We start from the raw sequence: 20,319 nt of genomic DNA on the forward strand, positions 1-20,319 counted from the left end.
AATCGAACCGGCAACTCTCCGGTCACAAGCCCGGTTCTCTAAGCTTTGGAAAATGGCTTCCCGCGAAAAGTAATCACCTCCTTCGAGCCGGATTCGAACCAGCGACCTAAGGATGTCAGTGTCACAAGCCTCTACAGTCCTCCGCTCTACCAACTGAGCTATCGAAGGGGCAAGTGTTACACGTCAGCTGCATGTCATTCGAACTAAAATGTGCGAGCGAAAGTTTGGCCTCACTTCATCTCTGGCTGAATCAATTAAAAAAAATCTTTTTGCTTTTGCTAAAATAACTCTTCTTTCTCTCAGCTCCGACCAGCATAAGACAGGTAATAGTAAAGACATTATAGCATCGCTTCTGCCATCTACTGGACATTTACACTCATTACGGATCCGCGAAATCAATTTCTGGAAAACAGCCGAACATTTTCAGTTTCAGTTTACTAAGCACAAAGTGCGTGATGTATGTGTCAGCCGCCCATGTGAAGAGGTGGGACTGTGTTTTTCGTGCACTTACTATTTAAGAAGTGATTTCATGTAGGTATGGATACTTCTTCCGTTACTAAGACAGAACATATATACGGAATTAGTTAAAATATTTAGTTAGATAAATATGTAACTAATATATTTGTTCAGCATTTAACGAATAGTTCGCTACCAGCTTCGACAGAGGTGGAAAAAATAAAAGTAGAAGTTCTCTTGCTAAAAAAAGGTATTCTAAGCACAGGTGAATATTCATCCTGAAAAATACTTAAACGAGACAAAACAGTCACAGATTTAGAATTTACAAAAACGTTTGCCAGTTTAACTCTACTTAGAGTATTTTTTTAGCAAGAATATTTCTACTTTTTGTTTTTCCACCCTTGAGTACCGATGTGTAACACAAGCAATCTTGTAAGTATAACACATTTGCCTTTCACTGCCTAGTTAACATCAGCTTGTCCAACAACAGTCAAGTCTCTCCACTTATCAAATCCCTCTCTTGATGTCATCACTCCCTCTAGTGGTCAGTACATGGTACTGCGTCGATGGCATTAGCGTGCCCCCTTTTACTTGTCAGAATGTTTCTGTGAAGCTTTGCACACAGTGACTTTTGGACATCTGTAGATCTCAGAGCTCTTTGCTTTGGTTAAGGGCATCTGTCAAATTTCCACATTTTGCTTTGGGATCGGGTTATGTTGTACACAGACCTTGATCGCCTGTCTGTAGTAAAAGGGTGAGATTTCTGCTGAATTTTCATTTGGGATTATACTGGCAGACAGTTTATGTCAGGCTACACATGGATGAGAAGTAAACATCAGATGGACAGAGTAAGGGAATATTCTAACAGAATTAAAAGTGGGGTTTACCATGGGTCACGAAACACACTGGAAAAAGTAACGCTCGTACTTTGGACTGATCACATTAGGTGTGGAGAATTCTAGATTAAACTCAAATACACACACACACACACACACACACACACAGATATATGTACTGAATATGTATCCCTGCAAAACATGTGTCATCATCAATATTCGAAATGAAGGACTTTCCCGAGTGATTCTACTAGTACTACTTCTGCTATCTACTACTATTGATACGCTCTTCATGATCTCCTCTCGAAAGTTTTCATTTGACCCGCTCATTCTGATGGCCGCTTATGGTCTGTGCAGGTCAGTCCAGCAGGTCAGTCCAGAAGATCAAAAATAAATAAATAAATAAGTAATGGACATGGACATGGACACATGACCTCTTATAATAGCTCCTCTTTCAGACTCTTTAGACGCTTCTTATTGCTCTTCAGTAGGACCTGGGGTTCATTGATTATATGGATAAGAATGTAGCTTGAATGCAGTTTCATGATTGTTTTTCATGACCACTATTTGTGACACAGGACGATGACATCTTTCGCCTACCATTCCTTAGTTAGCAGAAGTTCTTTCATTTTTAGTGTTTTAATCTGCCTGAACTCTGTGCACGTGCATAACCATGCACCACATCTCGCGCTAGGTGGCAGTATAGACTTAATGATGCATTTGCAATATTGTTCTGACCGCCCCATCCGCGTAAGCATTGGTTCAGTGTAAGTGTATTGTGATAACTTTTGGCACCGGCTGATGGCAAGCTTGGCAGTTAGGTTAATTTACTCTCGATTTATATCAGCAGTTCAATTTACCGACATTGCTGAGGGGACGACAGAAGTGTTACTCAGTGCCGGCATTTTGTAGCACTTCATTGGGTGCTGATGCATATTAACGTCTTCTGTAAACTTCGGAGACACTACTCATTATAAGATACTTTGCTATTCTGTCTACTTCAATGTATCACTGCACTACCACAGCAAGGTCGCCTTCGTTTCCCACAGCCAAGCTGAAATTCCATGCCATTCATCACACCGTGGCCAAGGAACACAACTATTTGTTTCTTGAAAGATGTCCGAGACCTATACATTTCACAAACTAAAGGGAAAAAGACGCCCGAACAGGGACTTGAACCCTGGACCCTCAGATTAAAAGTCTGATGCTCTACCGACTGAGCTATCCGGGCTCTGCCACCTATATTAAAGCTCCTCAACTCGCTCCATCGAAGTTAAAAGAAAAAAAATTATGTTCACTCCATATCGACAACTACCAACTACTGAGCCGGGCCAGCAACAAGGTTGCGTTGGGTCAAAAAGAGATGACCAATAGCGCCTGGAGGTTTCCAGTTTAAGGCGGTGAGGGACGGGTCACAAACTGACCTCATAACGGTTTAGTTTGATGGAGTACTACTTAAAATATCCTAATGATTCACTCCTTCCGGCGGCGCATTGTTGAGGAGCTATACAGGTGACAGTGTGAGGCTCCTATGATTTGGCTGTAGAGGGTGACCTGTCGTCCAACTTTTCTAAACACGAAAGAGAGAGAACATGGACCGTGTGACCGGTAGGACCCGGGCCCTACCTACTTTAGGACAGCAAACATGTAAAACAAAATTCGAATCCATTGGCAGCCACATATATCATACATTACTTCCACGTGTGCCCCCGCACAGCCTACCAGGAAGCAATAAATTCTTATCTAAAAACGTATTGGTTAATTGCATCATGTGACCTGAATCGAATTTTTCAAACCAACGCTGCCCCCTTCATACAGTTAAACCGCCACTTCATTCTTTAGTTATCTAGATAGCTTTTACTGCATATTGTTGTATGTTTTGGGGGATTGCCAGGGACTTCACTCAGCACAACGACGGAGACAGTTCTTCGGGTTGACCAATTCGAAATGAATTCCGCGATCCATGAGAGCGAGGGGCGCTGGATGATGACCATTTTCCAGTCAAAACGGACACAAAAAACAAGCCCATCGACTCCACCTCGGGCTGTGTTTTGGTCATTTTCTCCTCAAAGCGCCATACAGCACTGAACAGGATCGTCTAATTCAGCGCATCCAACTCATTATGAAGACGCTGAGCAACTCATTCTGTTCATTGTGTGACCAAATGCAAATTTCAATTTAGGTACAGTTGTAAATAAAGTGCCATGGAAAAGCAGGACAACTTCAGCGCGTGATGTATTATCTGTATTTTTAATAAGGAACTTAAGGACTCTTCCCTGCTGTTAAACAAAAAATAATTGCTGTTTTGAAACTTTTGAAGCTTAAAAAGTAGCGAATCTCATTGACTCTGTGTTAATCACATTTTTGATGATTAATCGTAAACTTCAGGGAGTTGAAAACAGCGTAAAATTCAAATCCTACTTTTTTTGTGAGTTATAACTACATTCAGTATTGTTGTTTAAGCATAGACGTCAATACACACTTAATATGACATTAATACATGTTGATCATTTCAAGTATCTCATAGCAAGCAGTTTTGAATTTCACATCGAGCTACATTTAGTTTAAATACATTTAATTAGATTGTTCTTACCAATAATACAATTCAACCTGAAAAATATCTCTTCTGGAACAGGTTTACTGTGAATCATTTCTGGCGTTTTATTTCTGAAGCATTTTCATTATTACAGTAAAGCTATTTGGTTTTCACTTGGCTGTAAAGCGAGGTCTCATCCTGTCCGTTGAGGCGTCTCTCTTTGTGTCGCCTACCAGACTTCGATTTTGATTGTTGTTTGAAATTGAGGTGTGTGTATGTTACCCCTGGCTGTTCATCCACCTATGAAGTAAAGACAAGGAATGTCATTTTATGGTGAGCCCAGCAATTGATTTGTCCAACGTCATCTTTCTCTCTCTCTCTCTCTCTCTCTCTCTCTCTCACACACACACACACACACACACACACAAACACACGCACGCACACACACGCACACACACACACACACGCACACACACGCACGCACACACACACACACACACATGAAACACACCTATTCACAATTAAATCAGGAATAGCTTTCTGTGTGAATGAATCTTACCTGTGTATCTGTTAAAGGTGAACCATTGCTTGTTGATGATCCTGAACCTGAAAAACACAGTCACTGTTTGTAAGATCTTCATCACTACTGTCTCTCTCTCTTATGTGAAACACAGCAGTTACTCACATTTAACCTGACTGTAAAGTGAGGCGTCTTCCTGTGTTCTGACATGTTGGTGTCGTCTACCAGACTTTGATTTTGACGACTGTTTGAAATGAAGGTCTGTGTATGTGACTTCTGGCTGCTCATTGTCCTATGGAATGGGAAATGAAAACAACTGTTGCTACTTATACATTGTCACACACACACACACACACACACACACACAGACACACACACACACATAATCAATGTTTGGTTATTAGTGTGAAAAAACATACCTGGGCCTCTGCCTGAAATTTTGAACCTGAAATACAGAGTTATTTTGTTCAATACATTCATTTTTCATTAATTTCATTTTAGTTTAATGTTATTCATATATTTCATCTTTTAATTGATATATTTTAAAGATACTCATCTATATTGACTCACCCTATTTAACATTTTAAATGTAGTTTTATATATATATATATATATATATATATATATATATATATATATATATGCTTCTCAGGGGTAACTCACCTGTGTGTAGGCGACACAGCCAATGAGAGATGAGTATAAGGAGGAGAATCACACACACTGTACTGAGTGCTATGGCTGCATAAGACAGAGCAGCACACCACTCTGAACCTACAGGAAATACAGGACTGCATTATCGTATGACAGTTTGTCTTACAATTCCAATTTCATAAAACACCCTCCATAATAATGTATGTTAAAGTAGACTATCCATTAAGAGTTATAGAAGACACTGACTGAATCCAAATATTGTACTCAAATTGACTACATGCCGCTGTTTTCTGGTGCATATGAAGAGGTAATTATTTCTGTGTGTGTGTGTGTGTGTGTGTGTGTGTGCGTGCGCGTGCGCATATGTTCGTGTGTGTGGGTGTGTGCTTTACCTGATTCCTCTCCATTCTCTCCATTTCTCTTGTTCAATAAGAACGTGTTGCTCTTGTAAACTTTGTCTCCAGCATGAAACTCGCACCACCATTCACCCTCCTCCAGGTCTGTAATATTGTACTCATGCTGGCCAGCATTGTGGGAGTTGTAGTGATGGGAGTCTCTCTTCTGATCATGGTCCAAGTTATTGTAGTATGACTGATTACTGGTGGGAGTTGGAATGTGTAACTGACTCATCACTTGGAACCTGTTTGAAATGGGAAAATAATTTCATGTTTATAAAAACTGGAATGGAACGTCAGCAGACGACGATTTTAGTAGATAATCAATCTGCTGGTCCAGTTGTGACTGTGTTAGAGAAAATCTTCTAAACAGGATGCACGCGCTGAGCTGTAGCTTGTGAAGTCCAATATCTTAAACGGGTTACGCTTCCATACAGAGTAAAGATGAAGATGGTGTATGCAATAATCGTTCCGTGAGCTGAATGAGGAGACCGTTAATAAGTCGGTGAAGACGCACATTTGATAGATAAAAATAATGGCAGAGAGGGGGTTTGGCATAAGGTTTATAACTAAAACTCGAATAAAAGTGTTAACCACAGAGGAGAGCCTTAAGAAGTGGAATAATTTTAGAAATGCTTATAAAGAAAAAAAAGAAAGAAACGTAGGAAATTTAAAATATTTAAATCATTTCTAAAACTAAAAAAATAATAAACAACAACAAAACCCCACTGATCCTATAACCCTATATTATTACATTTACAAAGACTTCATTTTACGACGCTGAAGCCACTCACAAAATACGTCTATGAAGTTAATTATTCATGAGTGAACTTCAGGATGCGCTAAAAATTGAAATTTTCAAAGCAGAAATTGAAAGATTGAAAAATTAAGTGGCTAGTGTATGACGAGGGAGAAATTTCTGTAAAACGAATGAATTAGTGAGATCTGTGTAGTTAGAAATTTAAATCCAGTTATTGTACAGTAAGACAGAATGATACTTTCTTCAAAGACGTCGCGAAAAATACAGTTCATATCATCACCATCTCTCAGTGTGACTATTACCTGCTCACCTTGTCATTTCACAGGACAATAATGGTTTTCATTAAAAAAAAATCACTGTTGTCCACTCACCCACTGTTTGTCTCCATTAATTCCAAAATCTGACCGGTTTGGTTCTTTCCACCTGATGACCTCCAAAATATATTCACCACTGGAGCACTCAGACCGCTCACTAGACAACGTAGTTCAGCGTAACGTCTCCGTTTTGCTGGCTGATCTTCAATTGAATTGTTGAACCACTCAAAAAACAGCTCGACTTTACTGTTTTTTGTCCAGACCTCCTCCTCTAAAAGAAAACAGTATTTTTTTCATTTTTAAAATAATGACAGACAATTAATCAACCACGTTTTCCACTACTGAGACGAAAACATGAAATAGAATACAGGGCATAGAATGTTCTACAGAACATGAAAAAGAATATAGAACATAGAATGGAATGCAACTGATCATCAGAACGAAGAGTCATATATACAAAATGTTGATCTGCTCTGTCTCGCCAGTGAGCTGACTTTTAGCCTGTAATCAAAAAAATAAATGCATTTCTGTCTATTCTTTACAACATGATTATACAAATAACGCCGATTTCTTTCTTGCTTGTTCACCGGAACAAACTTCAGACTGTTTCAGCTGCTCAATTTGGATTGCGTTTAACTGAACAAGGAAACTTTTGACCTGCACAGTTCTACATGATCTTAACTCCTCTATTCGGTACGGATTTAATGTGTGCGGATCACACAGTGAAATGACACGTTCTCACAGATAGGTCATCATTTACACTCTTAATGGCGACTGTAAATTATTTTCTGGTAAAATTTGTGTGGACATATGTGCGACTTCAAAGCTCCTGTTACAAACTGAGATAAGTGTTTTATTGAAAGTTCATCGATTGTCGCCTCGGGCTTTCTCAGTGGGGGTTCAAGCACTGTAGACACCGTAGAGCTGCTTTGAGACATTTTTTGATGGTAAAAAGCGCTAAACAAATAAAATTACACTTAAAACTTAAGACTTGAACGTTTTGAATGCGCTATTCTATGTAAATATTATTAGACTAAAATCATTATGTTTCATTGTGAAGTTTTAGGAAAAACATCGTAATTATATCGACTGTTCTTACTGACCTCCGACATGCAGTAGGGTGTCCTCGGCCTTAAAGTCAATGAGTGCACTCATTCTTTCTCCGCAATAATAACGTCCTGAGTCCCGCTCTTCAACCCGCAAAATCGTCAGCTGTGTTTCAGTAGCGTTTAATTTTACGCTGGAAAATCGACACGGCGGTTTCTGACAAGTTGTGTTAATGACCTCTACTGTTCCGTTCATATGGAATCGAACCCACCGCATGTAGTCCAAAACACAGCCGCCCGTTCTGAAACAGCGGCAGTTTACGGACACATTACTGCCTGGTTTGGAAATAATTAAAAGGGTCGCATCTGTGGAAAGAGTAACAAAAACAAACAAATAAACAAACAAACTTATATAGCATGAATTTATACTTACTTTCCATAAATTAAATAAACATAGCAGTTATGCACATGTTAAATGATGAGTGACGTTGCTTATGATTAAGCAATTCGTTATATTTCATTGCTGAGACTGAGATATGAACATTTGACACGCGCCAGTGCAACATACCAACAGTGGAGTCCACGTATATCAATATATCTATTTATTGATTTGGCAACTGACATGCACAAACTTACCCACGTGAAAAACAGAGAGCAGGAGAATGATAAATCGAGCCATGTGCCTTAGAAACAGACGCTCTCAAGAGTAGCAGGACAGACACAAGAAGAAAGGAAAGAAAAGAGGTGGCATGCAAACAAGTACATGTCCTGTTGCTACTTTAACTGTATAACTTCCTAAACGAGGCAGTATCACCGCAACACCTTAATTAAATGTGTCACATGGCCAGTGCTCCTCACTTAGTGACACGCAGTTTCAACCGTTTAACCACAACGTTTTGTTTTTTTTTGGTTTGTGTGCTTAAAGGGGAACCTCTCAAGAGCCTTGTCGTCAATAAGCCTTCTCCTTCAGCATCCAATCTCTTTCTTGTTTTCATTGTATGATGATTTGTTAAACAAACGAGCCTAAGTCAGTTACACACCAAGATGTATTAGGTTCTGACGTCAAAAGTGTACTTGGCCTGGTTAGTCAAGTAAATTTCACGCTAATTAATTTTCCAACGAATTCAGTAATATTTTAAAAATCCCCAGTTACCAACATTCCAAGACATTTTCTTCTCAGATCAGATAATTCGCGTGTATGAACATTTAGATGATCATGCAAAGTACAATGTCGAAAATATGTCAGAGTAAAATGGAGTAAAACAGAAGAATCAGAAAGAGGCCTAACAATGTACATTTGAAGTTTTTCTTGGTAAAAAATATGATGTATAAAATGATTATGCTGGTCACACTCTGAAGAGTGTGATGCGCAGTGACAAGCGTTAAACAGAATGTGTGTATATATCCTGTCAACAAACCACCACTGCATTAACCTGGCCTGAGAAGTGGAAAGTTGTCTGTTGTTTTTTTTCAGTGGAAACTTTCACCCCTGACCTCAGTGAAAGAACAAAGATGTGGTGTGAGCGTTGAAGAGTGAACAAGACACACCTCTTTCCATCATGCTTTTCTCACCAAGAAAACTGTTTGAATGCACCGTCGCATTATTATAACAATCATATCATCAGTGCAAGTTGACAAGAAGGGAAATTAATTAAATTTTGAAGCTCAGAATTTTCAGAGACTAACTCTTAAAAAAAATAGCCACCATTTGTGATGATGATAAAGTAAAGAAGGAGTTGGAATTTTCCGTCCACGGTCTCGTGACACCGGAAAGATAAATACGCGAGAAACCAAATAACTGTCGTAGCTCCCAGCTTCTCCAAATCGACACTATTATATCGGAGCCAAGACTCTGTTTTGTCTAAAAATAAGAAGAAACAGATAAACACGCTAGTCAGTAAAGACTTGATTCTGAAGACGTTTCACTCGTCTACCTCCGTCTCGGGAATGCTGGTTTGCGCGTTGCGTTTACAATGATCTATTTTTTGGGCATTTTGTCCATGTTCATTATGGTTTTCATATCCAGCATGTGTCATGGTTTGTAGGTGTGTTGTGGCACCCACTGGTCTTGAATCTTTTTAAAAACATTATTAATGTCCTTTTTTATTATTAATGATATCATTCTGACAATTTCGGTGTCAACAACCAGCAAATCATTCTGAATAATAATGGTAAGATCAACAATAAGAAGATGGAAAGTAAAAAAGTAGACGAAACAGTAGAAGTAAGACAGTTATTTGGAATTGGACATATTTATTTTTTATTATCATTAATTGTAATTGCCAAAATATCAGGAGAGACATTCACAGGCCTGGCTCCAGCTCTCGGTAACAGGGTAGACCAGTGAGATTTTGTGGGGGGCAAATTATAGAAATATATGTTCAGAAGAAACAGGATGTTTCAGACATAAGTCCTTTGTCAGCTGCGCAAGTCCTTTTGAGTCTGTGTGTATATACACACACACACACACACACACACACACACACACACACACACATATATATATATATATAAGCCAGTGGTGGCTGGTGGTTGTTAAAAGTAGGGGAGTAAGGAAGGTGCGCTCGGTGAAGTTTGGTGAAATTTGTGGTGGGGTGTTGGTGAGGGCATATGCGGGCATGTAAAACCTATACGCATTTAAGGCAGCCGTAAAGAGTTTTGGTCTAAAACTAGTGAACTATCGACCTAAAAGACACGCGAAGCACAACAACAGCACAATAAGCACTGATAAAAGCTTGCTAGCATTTTAAGTGGTGTGTTTTTGGGATATAGTTGGCAATGTTATGCTGTGATAGCTGCTCTTACATTTTCAAGAGGTGGTCTGACCACGGAACATTGTGCATTGCCTGGGTGGCTAGTAAGAATGACAGTTGTGTTTTGTCCATTACATGACCGTATACTGTAAAAATGAATTTCTCATACTATGTGGGGTTTAACACACTGATCTTGTCATTTGCTTTGGTAATCTCGATTTTTGGAAGTGGTCTCCCTGCTGCTTTGACCCTAACCTTCCCCGCTGCACTCCAACGAGTGAAATGGTGTATTTAATAAAACATGGACAGCGTCCTGTTTCCATTGTGGCTTTAATAACAATTAACAAAGCTAGCTTGAGCGTTGGCAGACGTATGATAATTATCGAATTTGTAAAAGTCGTTCGTCTCAATAAATACGTGTTTCCTGAGATTACACACTTACGCCTATTTGTTCTCTGTCTTGGTTATTACTCGTGTACGATAATTTTCCTTAAAATACAATCATTTTAAGCCTCTACACGCTAACATTTCCCATTTGGCAACGTAGCATAGAAACATCTCCCCGATTACTCGCTGTGGGTAAGTTTTAAAAATTGGCTGGCTTGGGCTTTGGGGTTTGTTTGTTCAAATCATCGACAATGCAGATGGATCACCGCTACGATCAGGCGATTGCTAAATAACCAAAAAGACGATGAAAGAACCAAAACCGCTACGACAGACGAAATGGAAAGGGGCTGCTTATACTATTTTCAGTTTATTAATAAATTTTTAAAAATTCTTTAAATATAAATCTTGGTATATAAACTTACATGACCATCGAAAGGCGCAGTTCTGCCAGACTCTAATGTCACATAAAAATGTCAGTTACACATGTCTCTGCACTGTTGGGGTGTTCGCTGCTGTTCGCATGAACGGTGATTGGTAGATTTGTACAGAGAACAAGATTTTATGGGGGTGATGGGGTGGGTAAGCTTTTGGGCACAAGAAAGATACATTTTCAAATAAATTCAAAATAAAATAAAATATACCTTTGTGATGAGAAGTCTCCAACTTGGGTGGGTGGGCCAGCCTTGTGATTGGGTATCATTACTTTAGCATAGCAATAGATTAGTGATAAGCGGTAAAAGAAGTAACCACTCTCTCTCTCTCTCTCTCTCTCTGGTGTGTGTGTGTGTGTGTGTGTGTGTGTAGATGGAGGGTTAACGTGCGTTTGTGAGGGCTAGTCTGAAAATAGAGCGTGAAAATTGCAGGCATTTCCGTTTTACTTGACTGAAGTTGCTCAAATCAATGACGTTTTGTCATTCTGATGACTTAGTCAGTACTTGACTGTGTTACGACTGGGTGAATTTCTACATTACTGAACTCTGAAATGAAAACCAATCAGCGAGACCTTGTTATAGGCTTAACACTAATCTAATCTAGTTCGAATAGGGCCGTAGCATTTCCTTACGAATATGTATGCATCTTACCTAACTTAACTCTTCCCCCCCTAGCGGTTCAAGCATTAAGTTAGGGGGAGCGTATGTTTTAAAGGACGTTTTAATCATACAAAGGTAAAGGTTATTTATCCAGCTTCTTGTCGTAAAATGGCAACGAAAGTAACAACACTGCAATGAAGTTTAATATTTTCCTCTCGCAAATTCTGTCCATCAGCTGCATGTGGGTTGTTCGAACTGACAGCGAAAATTTGGTCTCAGTTCATCTCTGGATGAGCCAGTTATAAAAAAAACCCTCTCTTTTTGCCTCTGCAAAAATAACTGTTCTTTCTCTCAGCTCCGACCAGCATATGGCAGACAAAAATAAAAACATCACAAACATCGCTTCTGCCACCTACTGGACATTTACATTCATTACAGATGCGTGAAATCAATTTCTGGAAAACAGCCGAACATTTTCAATTTCTATTTACTGAGCACAAAGTGCGTGGTGTAGGTTATCAACCGCCTAGGTGAAGAGGCGGGACTGTGTTTTTCGTGCACTTGCTATTTACGAACTCATTCCATGTAGCTATGGATGCTTCTTCCGTTACTAAGGCAGAACATATATACGGCATTAGTTAAAATATTTAGTTACTTAAATATGTAACTCATATATCTGTTGAGCATCTAACGAATAGTTCACTACCAGTCTCGACAGGGGTGTAAAAAACAAAAGTAGAAGTTCTCTTGTTAAAAAAAAGAAAGTACTCTAAGTACAGTTGACTATTCCTCCTGAAAAATATTTAAATGAGAGTAAAATAGAGGTTAATTCAATTAAAATGTGTTTGATAGCTGGAAGAAGCAGAGATTGGTTTGAGGTTGAAACATGGGTTACGGTATCTACAGAAAGACCAGACAAAAATGATCAAAATGTGTACTGTACGTGGTGTAGGAGTAAACATAACACATGGGCCATTCAGTGCCCAGTTAACATTAGCTTGTCCAACAACAGTCAAGTCCCTCTCTTGATGTCATCATTCCCTCTAGTGGTCAGTACATGGTACTGCGTCAATGGGATTAGCGTGCCCCCTTTTACTTGTCAGAATGTTTCTGTGAAGCTTTGCACACAGTGACTTTTGGATATCTGTAGATCTCAGAGCTCTTTGCTTTGGTTAAGGGCATCTGTCAAACTTTCACATTTTGCTTTTGGATCGGGTTATGTTGTACACAGACCACGATCGGCTGACTGCCGTAAAAGGGTGGGATTTCTGCTGACTTTTAATTTGGGATCATATTGCCACAAATTTCATGACAGGTTACGCACGGATGATAAGTACACAGCAGACTGACGGAGTAAGGGAACACTCCAGGACAAAATTAAAGGTGGGGTTTATTACTCCACACATAGGTCAAGAAACACAATGGAAAAAGTACCTCATACTCATACTTTGGACTGATCACATTAGGTGCGGAGAATTCTAGATTAAACTAACACACATACACACACACACACACACACACACACACACACACGTGCTGAATATTCGAAATGAAAGACTTTCCCGAGTGATTCACTACTACTATTGATTCGCTCCTCATGATTTCCTCTCGAAAGTCTTCATTTCAGCACCAAGGACAGCGCGTAAATGACCCGCTCATTCTGACGGCCGCTTATGGTCCGTGAAGGTCAGTCCAGCAGGTCAGTCCAGAAGATAAAAAAAAACATAAACAAACAAGCAAACAAACAAACAAATAAATAAACACATAAATAATAAAAACCCCGAATGTTGGTGATTGCTACAATACGCATTAGCATGGACACAGGGCCTCTAATAATAACTCCTCCTATTAAAGGTTTAGACTCTTCTTATTGCACTTCATTAGTACATGAGGTTCATTCATTATATGGATAAGAATGTAGTTTCATTACGGATTGCTTTTCATGGCCACTATTTGTAACACATGACGATGACATTTTTAGCCTAACATTTCTTCGTTAGTTGCAGTTCTTTCATTTTTAGTGATTCAGTCTGTCTGAACTCTGTGCACGTGCAGAACCATGCACCACATCTCGCACTAGGTGGCAGCAGAGACTTAATGATGCGTTTTCAATATTCTTATGACAGCCCCGTCCACTAAGCGTAGGTTGAGTTTAAGTGTATTGTAGTAACTCTTGGCACCGTCTGGTGGCAAGCTTGGCAGTTAGGTTAATTTACTCTCGATTTATATCAGGAGGGGGACGATAGAACTGTTACTTAGTGACTCAGTGCCGGCATTTTGTAGCACTTCATTGGTTGCTGATGCATATTAACGTCCTCTGTAAACTTCGGAGGCACTAGTCAGTGTAAGATACTTTGCTATTCTCTCTGCTTCGACGTATCACTGCACTTAAACAGCAAGGTCGCCTTCGTTTCCCACAAGCCAACCTGAGATTCCATGCCATTCATCACACCGTGGGCAGGGAACACAACCGTTTGTTTCTTGAAAGATCTCCGAGACCTATCTATTTCAAAAACTGAACGGGAAGGACGCCCGAACAGGGACTTGAACCCTGGACCCTCAGATTAAAAGTCTGATGCTCTACCGACTGAGCTATCCGGGCTCTACCGCCTCTACAAAAGCTCCTCAACTCGCTCCATCGAAGTAAAAAGAAAAAAAATTTTGTTCACTCCATATCGACAACTACCAACTACTGAGCAGGGCCAGCAACAAGGTTGCGTTGGGTCAAAAAGAGATGTGCGTTGGGTCAAAAAGAGATGACCAATAGCGTCTGGAGGTTTTCAACTTAAGGCGGTGTGGGACGGGTCACAAACTGACCTCATAACGGTTTAGTTTGATGGAGTACTACTTAAAATATCCTAATGATTCACTCCTTCCGGCGGCGCATTGTTGAGGAACTATACAGGTGACAGTGTGAGGTTCCCATGGTTTGGCTGAAGAGGGTGACCTGTCGTTTAACTTGATCAAACACGATAGAGAGAGAACATGAACCGTGGGACCGGTAGGACCCGGGCCATACCTACTTTTGGACAGCAAACATGTAAAAGAAAAAAATCGAATCCATCGGTAGCCACATATATCACACATTGCTTCCACGTGTGCCCCCGCACAGCCTACCAGGAAGCAATAAATTCTTATCTAAAAACGTATTGGTTAATTGCATCATGTGACCTGAATCGAATTTTTCAAACCAACGCTGCCCCCTTCATACAGTTAAACCGCCACTTCATTCTTTAGTTATCGAGATAGCTTTTACTGCATATTGTTGTATGTTTTGGGGGATTTCCAGGGACTTCACTCAGCACAACGACGGAGACAGTTCTTCGGGTTGACCAATTCGAAATGAGTTCCGCTGTCCATGAGAGCGAGGGGCGCTGGATGATGACCATTTTCCAGTCAAAACGGACACAAAAAACAAGCCCATCGACTCCACCTCGGGCTGTGTTTTGGTCATTTCCTCCTCAAAGCGCCATACAGCACTGAACAGGATCGTCTAATTCAGCGCATCTAACTCATTATGAAGACGCTGAGCAACTCATTCTGTTCATTGTGTGACCAAATGCGAATTTGAATTTAGGTACAGTTATAAATAAAGTGCCAGGAAAAGCAGGACAACTTCAGCGCGTGATGTATTATCTGTATTTTTAATGAGAAACTTAACAATTCTTCATTGCTGTGACTCTTCCCTGCTGTTAAACAAAAAATAATTGCTCTTTTGAAACTTTTGAAACTTAAAACGTAGCGAATCTCATTGACTCTGTGTTAATCACATTTTTAATGATTAATCGAAAACCTCAGGGAGTTGAAAACAGCATCATATTTAAGAGGAAACTGTTAAAATGTGCCTGAATCCTACTTTTTTGTGAGTTATAACTACATTCAGTATCGTTGTTTAAGCATAGACGTCAATACACACTTAATATGACATTAATACATGTTGATCATTTCAAGTAACTCATAGCAAGCCGTTTAGAATTCCACACCGAGCTACATTTAGTTTAAATACATTTAATTAGATTTTTAATTTAATTAATTTAATTGTTCTTACCAATAATACAATTCAACCTGAAAAATATCTCTTCTGGAACAGGTTTACTGTGAATCATTTCTGGCGTTTTATTTCTGAAGCATTTTCATTATTACAGTAAAGCTATTTGGTTTTCACTTGGCTGTAAAGCGAGGTCTCATCCTGTCCGTTGACGCGTCTTTCTCTGTGTCGCTTACCAGACTTCGTCTTTGACGGTTGTTTGAAATTGAGGTGTGTGTACGTCACCCCTGGCTGTTCATCCACCTATGAAGTAAAGGCGAGGAATGTCATTTTTATGGTGAGCCCAGCAGTTGATTTGTTCAACATCATCTCTCTCTCTCTCTCTCTCTCACACACACACACACACACACACACACATACACTCACACACACACACACACACACACACACACACACACACACACACACACACGCACACACACAGAAACACACCCATTCACAATTAAATCAGGAATATCTTTCTGTGTGAATGAATCTTACCTGTGTATCTGTTAAGGATGAGCCATTGGTTGCTGATGATCCTGAACCTGAAAAACACAGTCACTGTTTGTATGATCCTCATCACTACTGTCTCTCTCTCTTATGTGAAACACAGCAGTTACTCACATTTAACCTGACTGTAAAGTGAGGCGTCTTCCTGTGTTCTGACATGTTGGTGTCGTCTACCAGACTTTGATTTTGATGACTGTTTGAACTGAAGGTCTGTGTATGTGACTTCTGGCTGCTCATTGTCCTTTGGAATGGGAAATGAAAACAACTGTTGCTACTTATACATTGTCACACACACACACACAGACACACACATAAATAATCAATGTTTGGTTATTAGTGTGAAAAAAACATACCTGAGCCTCTGCCTGAAATTTTGAACCTGAAATACAGAGTTACTTTGTTCAATACATTCATTTTTTCATTAATTTAATTTTAGTTTAATGTTATTCATATATTTCATCTTTTTATCGACATATTTTAAAGATACTCATCTATATTGACTTACCCTATTTAACATTTTAAATGTAATTTCATATATATATATTTACTTCTCAGGGGTAACTCACCTGTGTGTAGGCTACACAGCCAATGAGAGATGAGTATAAGGAGGAGAATCACACACACTGTACTGAGTGCTATGGCTGCATAAGACAGAACAGGACACCACTCTGAACCTACAGGAAATACAGGACTACATTATCGTATGACAGTTTGTCTTACAATTCCAATTTCATAAAACACCCTCCATAATAATGTATGTTAAAGTAGACTATCTATTAAGAGTTATAGAAGACACTGACTGAATCCAAATATTGTGCTCAAACTGACTACATGCCACTGTATTCTGGTGCATATGAACAGGTAATTATTTCTGTGTATGTGTGTGTGTGTGTGTGTGTGTGTGTGTGTGTGTGTTTGTGTGTGTGTTTGTGTGTGTGTGTGTGTGTGTGTGTGTGTGAGTGCGCGTATGTTCATGTGTGAGCGTGCGTGTGTGCTTTACTTGATTCCTCTCCAATTCTCTTGTTCAATAAGAACATGTTGCTCTTGTAAACTTTGTCTCCAGCATGAAACTCGCACCAAAACTCCTCCTCCTCCGGGTCTGTATTATTTTCCTTATGCCGGAGAGCATTGGGGGAGTTGTAGTGATGGGAGTCACTGTTCTGATCATGATCCCAGTTAGTGTAGAACGACTGATTACTGGTGGGAGTTGGAATGCGTAACTGACTCATCACTTGGAACCTGTTTGAAACGGGACAATAATTTTATGTTTATAAAAACTGGAATTCAACGTCAGCAGACAACGATTTTAGTAGATAATCAATCCGCTGGTCTAGTTGTGACTGTGGTAGAGAAAATAAGAGTGACAGGATGCATGTGCTGAACTGTAGTTTGTGAAGTGCAATATTTTAAACAGGTTACGCTTCTATACACAGTAAACGCGTATACATGCGGGACATGTAAAATGACAGTTTTGAAATGAAGATGGTGTATGCGATAATCGTGCCGTGAGCTGAATGAGGAGGTTTTTAAGAAGTCGGCGAAGACGCACATTTGATAGATAAAAAGAATGGCAAAGAGTGAGGTTTGGCATAAGGTTTTTAACTAAAAAGAAAAGTGTTAACCACACAGTGGAGCCTTTAGATGTGTAATATTTAAATTTAAATTTAAATTCAAAAAAGAAAAAAAGAAAGAAATGTAGGAAATTTAAAATTTTTAAATTATTTCTAAAACTAAATAAAATAATAAACAACAAAAAAACACTGATCCTATAACCCTATATTATTACATTTACAGACTTAATTTTACGACGCTGAAGCCCCTCACAAAATACGTCGATGAAGTTAATTATTCATTGGTGAACTTCAGGATACGCTAAACACTGAAACTTTCAAAGCAGAAATTGAAAAATTGAAAAATTAAGTGGCTAGCGTATGACGAGGGAGAAATTTCTGTAAAACTGATGAATTCGTGAATTCTGTGTAGTTAGAAATTTTAATCCAGTTATTGTACGGTAAGACAGAATGATACTTTCTTCAAAGACGTCGCGAAAAATACAGGTCATATCATCACCATCTCTCAGTGTGACCATTACCTGCTCACCTGGTCATTTTACATGACAATAATGGTTTTCATAAAAAAAAAAAATTACTGTTATCCACTCACCCACTGTTTGTCTCCATTAATTCCAAAATCTGACCGGTTCGGTTCTTTCCACCTGATGACCTCCAAAATACATTCACCACTGGAGCACTCAGACCGCTCACTAGACAGCGTAGTTCAGCGTAACGTCTCCGTTTCGCTGGCTGAGCTTCAAGTGGATCGTTGAACCACTCCAAAAACAGCTCTACTTTACTGTTGTTTGTCCAGACCTCCTCCTCTACAATAAAACAGCATTTTTTAAAAAAAAATAAGATAATGACAGACAATTTCCACAACTGAGACGAAAACATGAAATAGAATACAGGGCATAGAATGTTCTGTAGAACATGAAAAAGAATATAGAACATAGAATGGAATGCAACTCATCATCAGAACGAAGAGTCATATATACAAAATGCTGATCTGCTCTGTCTCGCCAGTGAGCTGACTTTTAGCCTGTAACCAAAAAAACTAAATGCATTTCTGTCTATTCTTAACAACATGATTATACAAATAACACCGATTTCTTTCTTGCTTGTTCACCGGAACAAACTTTTGACTGTTTCACCTGCTCAATCTGGATTGCGTTTAACTGGACAAGGAAACTTTTGACCTGCACAGTTCTACATAATCTTAACTCCTCTATTCGGTACGGATTAAATGGTTGTGGAGCACACAGTGAAATGAAACGTTCTCCCAGACAGGTCATAATTTACACTCTTAATGGCGACTGTAAATTATTTTCTGGTAAAATTTGTGTGGACATATGTGCGACTTCAAAGCTCCTGTTACAAACTGAGATACGTGTTTTGTCGAATGTCACATCGGGCATTCTCAGTAGGCGTTTAAGCTGTGAAGCTGCTTCGAGACATTTTTGATGGTAAAAAGCGCTAAACTAATAAAATTACACTTAAAACTTAAGACTTTAACGTTTTGAATGTGCAAACCTATGCAAATATTATTAGACTAAAATCATTATGTTTCACTGAGAAGTTTTAGAAAAACGTCATAATTATATCGACTGTTTTTACTGACCTCCGACATGCAGGAGGGTGTCCTCGGCCTTAAAGTCAATGAGTGCACTCATTTTTTCTCCGCAATAATAACGTCCTGCGTCCCGCTCTTCAACCCGAAAAATCGTCAGCTGTATTTCAGTAGTGTTTAATTTTACACTGGAAAACCGACACGGCGGTTTCTGACACTTTGTGTTAATGATCTCCACTGATCCGTTCATATGGAATCGAACCCACCGCACGTAGTCCAAACGACAGCCGCCCGTTCTGAAACAGGAGCAGTTTAGGGAGACGTTTCCGCCTGGTTTGGAAATAATTAAAAGGGTCGCATCTGTGTAAAGAGTAATAAAAACAAACAAATAAAGTGACAAACTAATATAGCATGAATTATACTTAATTTCTATAAGTTAAATAAAAATGGCAGCTATGCACATGTGAAGTGATGAGTGACGTTACTAATTATTAAGTAATTCGTTATATTTCATTTTTGAGTTATGAACATTTGACACGCACCGGTGCAACATACCAACAGTAAAGTCCACTTATATCAACATATCTATTTATTGATTTGGCAACTGAAATGTACAGACTTACCCACGTGAAAAACGGAAAGCAGGAGAATGACAAATCGAGCCATGTGCCTTAGAAACAGACGCTCTCAAGAGTAGCTGGGCAGACACGAGAAGGGAGTCCAGAAAACAAGTAGTGAGCACTTCCTAAACGAGGCAGTATCACCGCAACACCTTAATTAAATGTGTCTCTGACGTGATGTGAGCAAAAGCCACAGTCAACAACATGCCCAGCGAAAAAAAAACACCTGCCTGGACCATAGGGCATTTCACCAACACACAGCATGAGCTCTCACACAGGAGGCTCCTCACTTAGTGACACGCAGTCTCAACCGTTTAACCACAACGGTTTTTTTTTTTTTTTTTGGTTTGT

At 39.3% G+C, this 20,319-nt stretch overlaps 3 non-coding genes across 3 annotated transcripts; all 3 read right to left on the bottom strand.

The window, feature by feature from the left end:
• Positions 1-78: 78 nt before the first annotated feature.
• On the bottom strand, positions 79-168 carry trnay-gua (transfer RNA tyrosine (anticodon GUA)). Its single transcript is given in 2 exon segments — positions 79-114; positions 132-168. It is a non-coding gene; the product is annotated as a tRNA-Tyr (tRNA).
• A 2,282-nt stretch (positions 169-2,450) lies between these two features.
• Positions 2,451-2,523, bottom strand: trnak-uuu (transfer RNA lysine (anticodon UUU)). The gene has a single exon. It is a non-coding gene; the product is annotated as a tRNA-Lys (tRNA).
• An 11,691-nt stretch (positions 2,524-14,214) lies between these two features.
• Positions 14,215-14,287, bottom strand: trnak-uuu (transfer RNA lysine (anticodon UUU)). The gene has a single exon. It is a non-coding gene; the product is annotated as a tRNA-Lys (tRNA).
• Between the last annotated feature and the right edge of the window lie 6,032 nt (positions 14,288-20,319).

This window comes from Chanos chanos, chromosome 9 (genome assembly GCF_902362185.1).
Source record: "Chanos chanos chromosome 9, fChaCha1.1, whole genome shotgun sequence".
Taxonomy (NCBI): domain Eukaryota; kingdom Metazoa; phylum Chordata; class Actinopteri; order Gonorynchiformes; family Chanidae; genus Chanos; species Chanos chanos.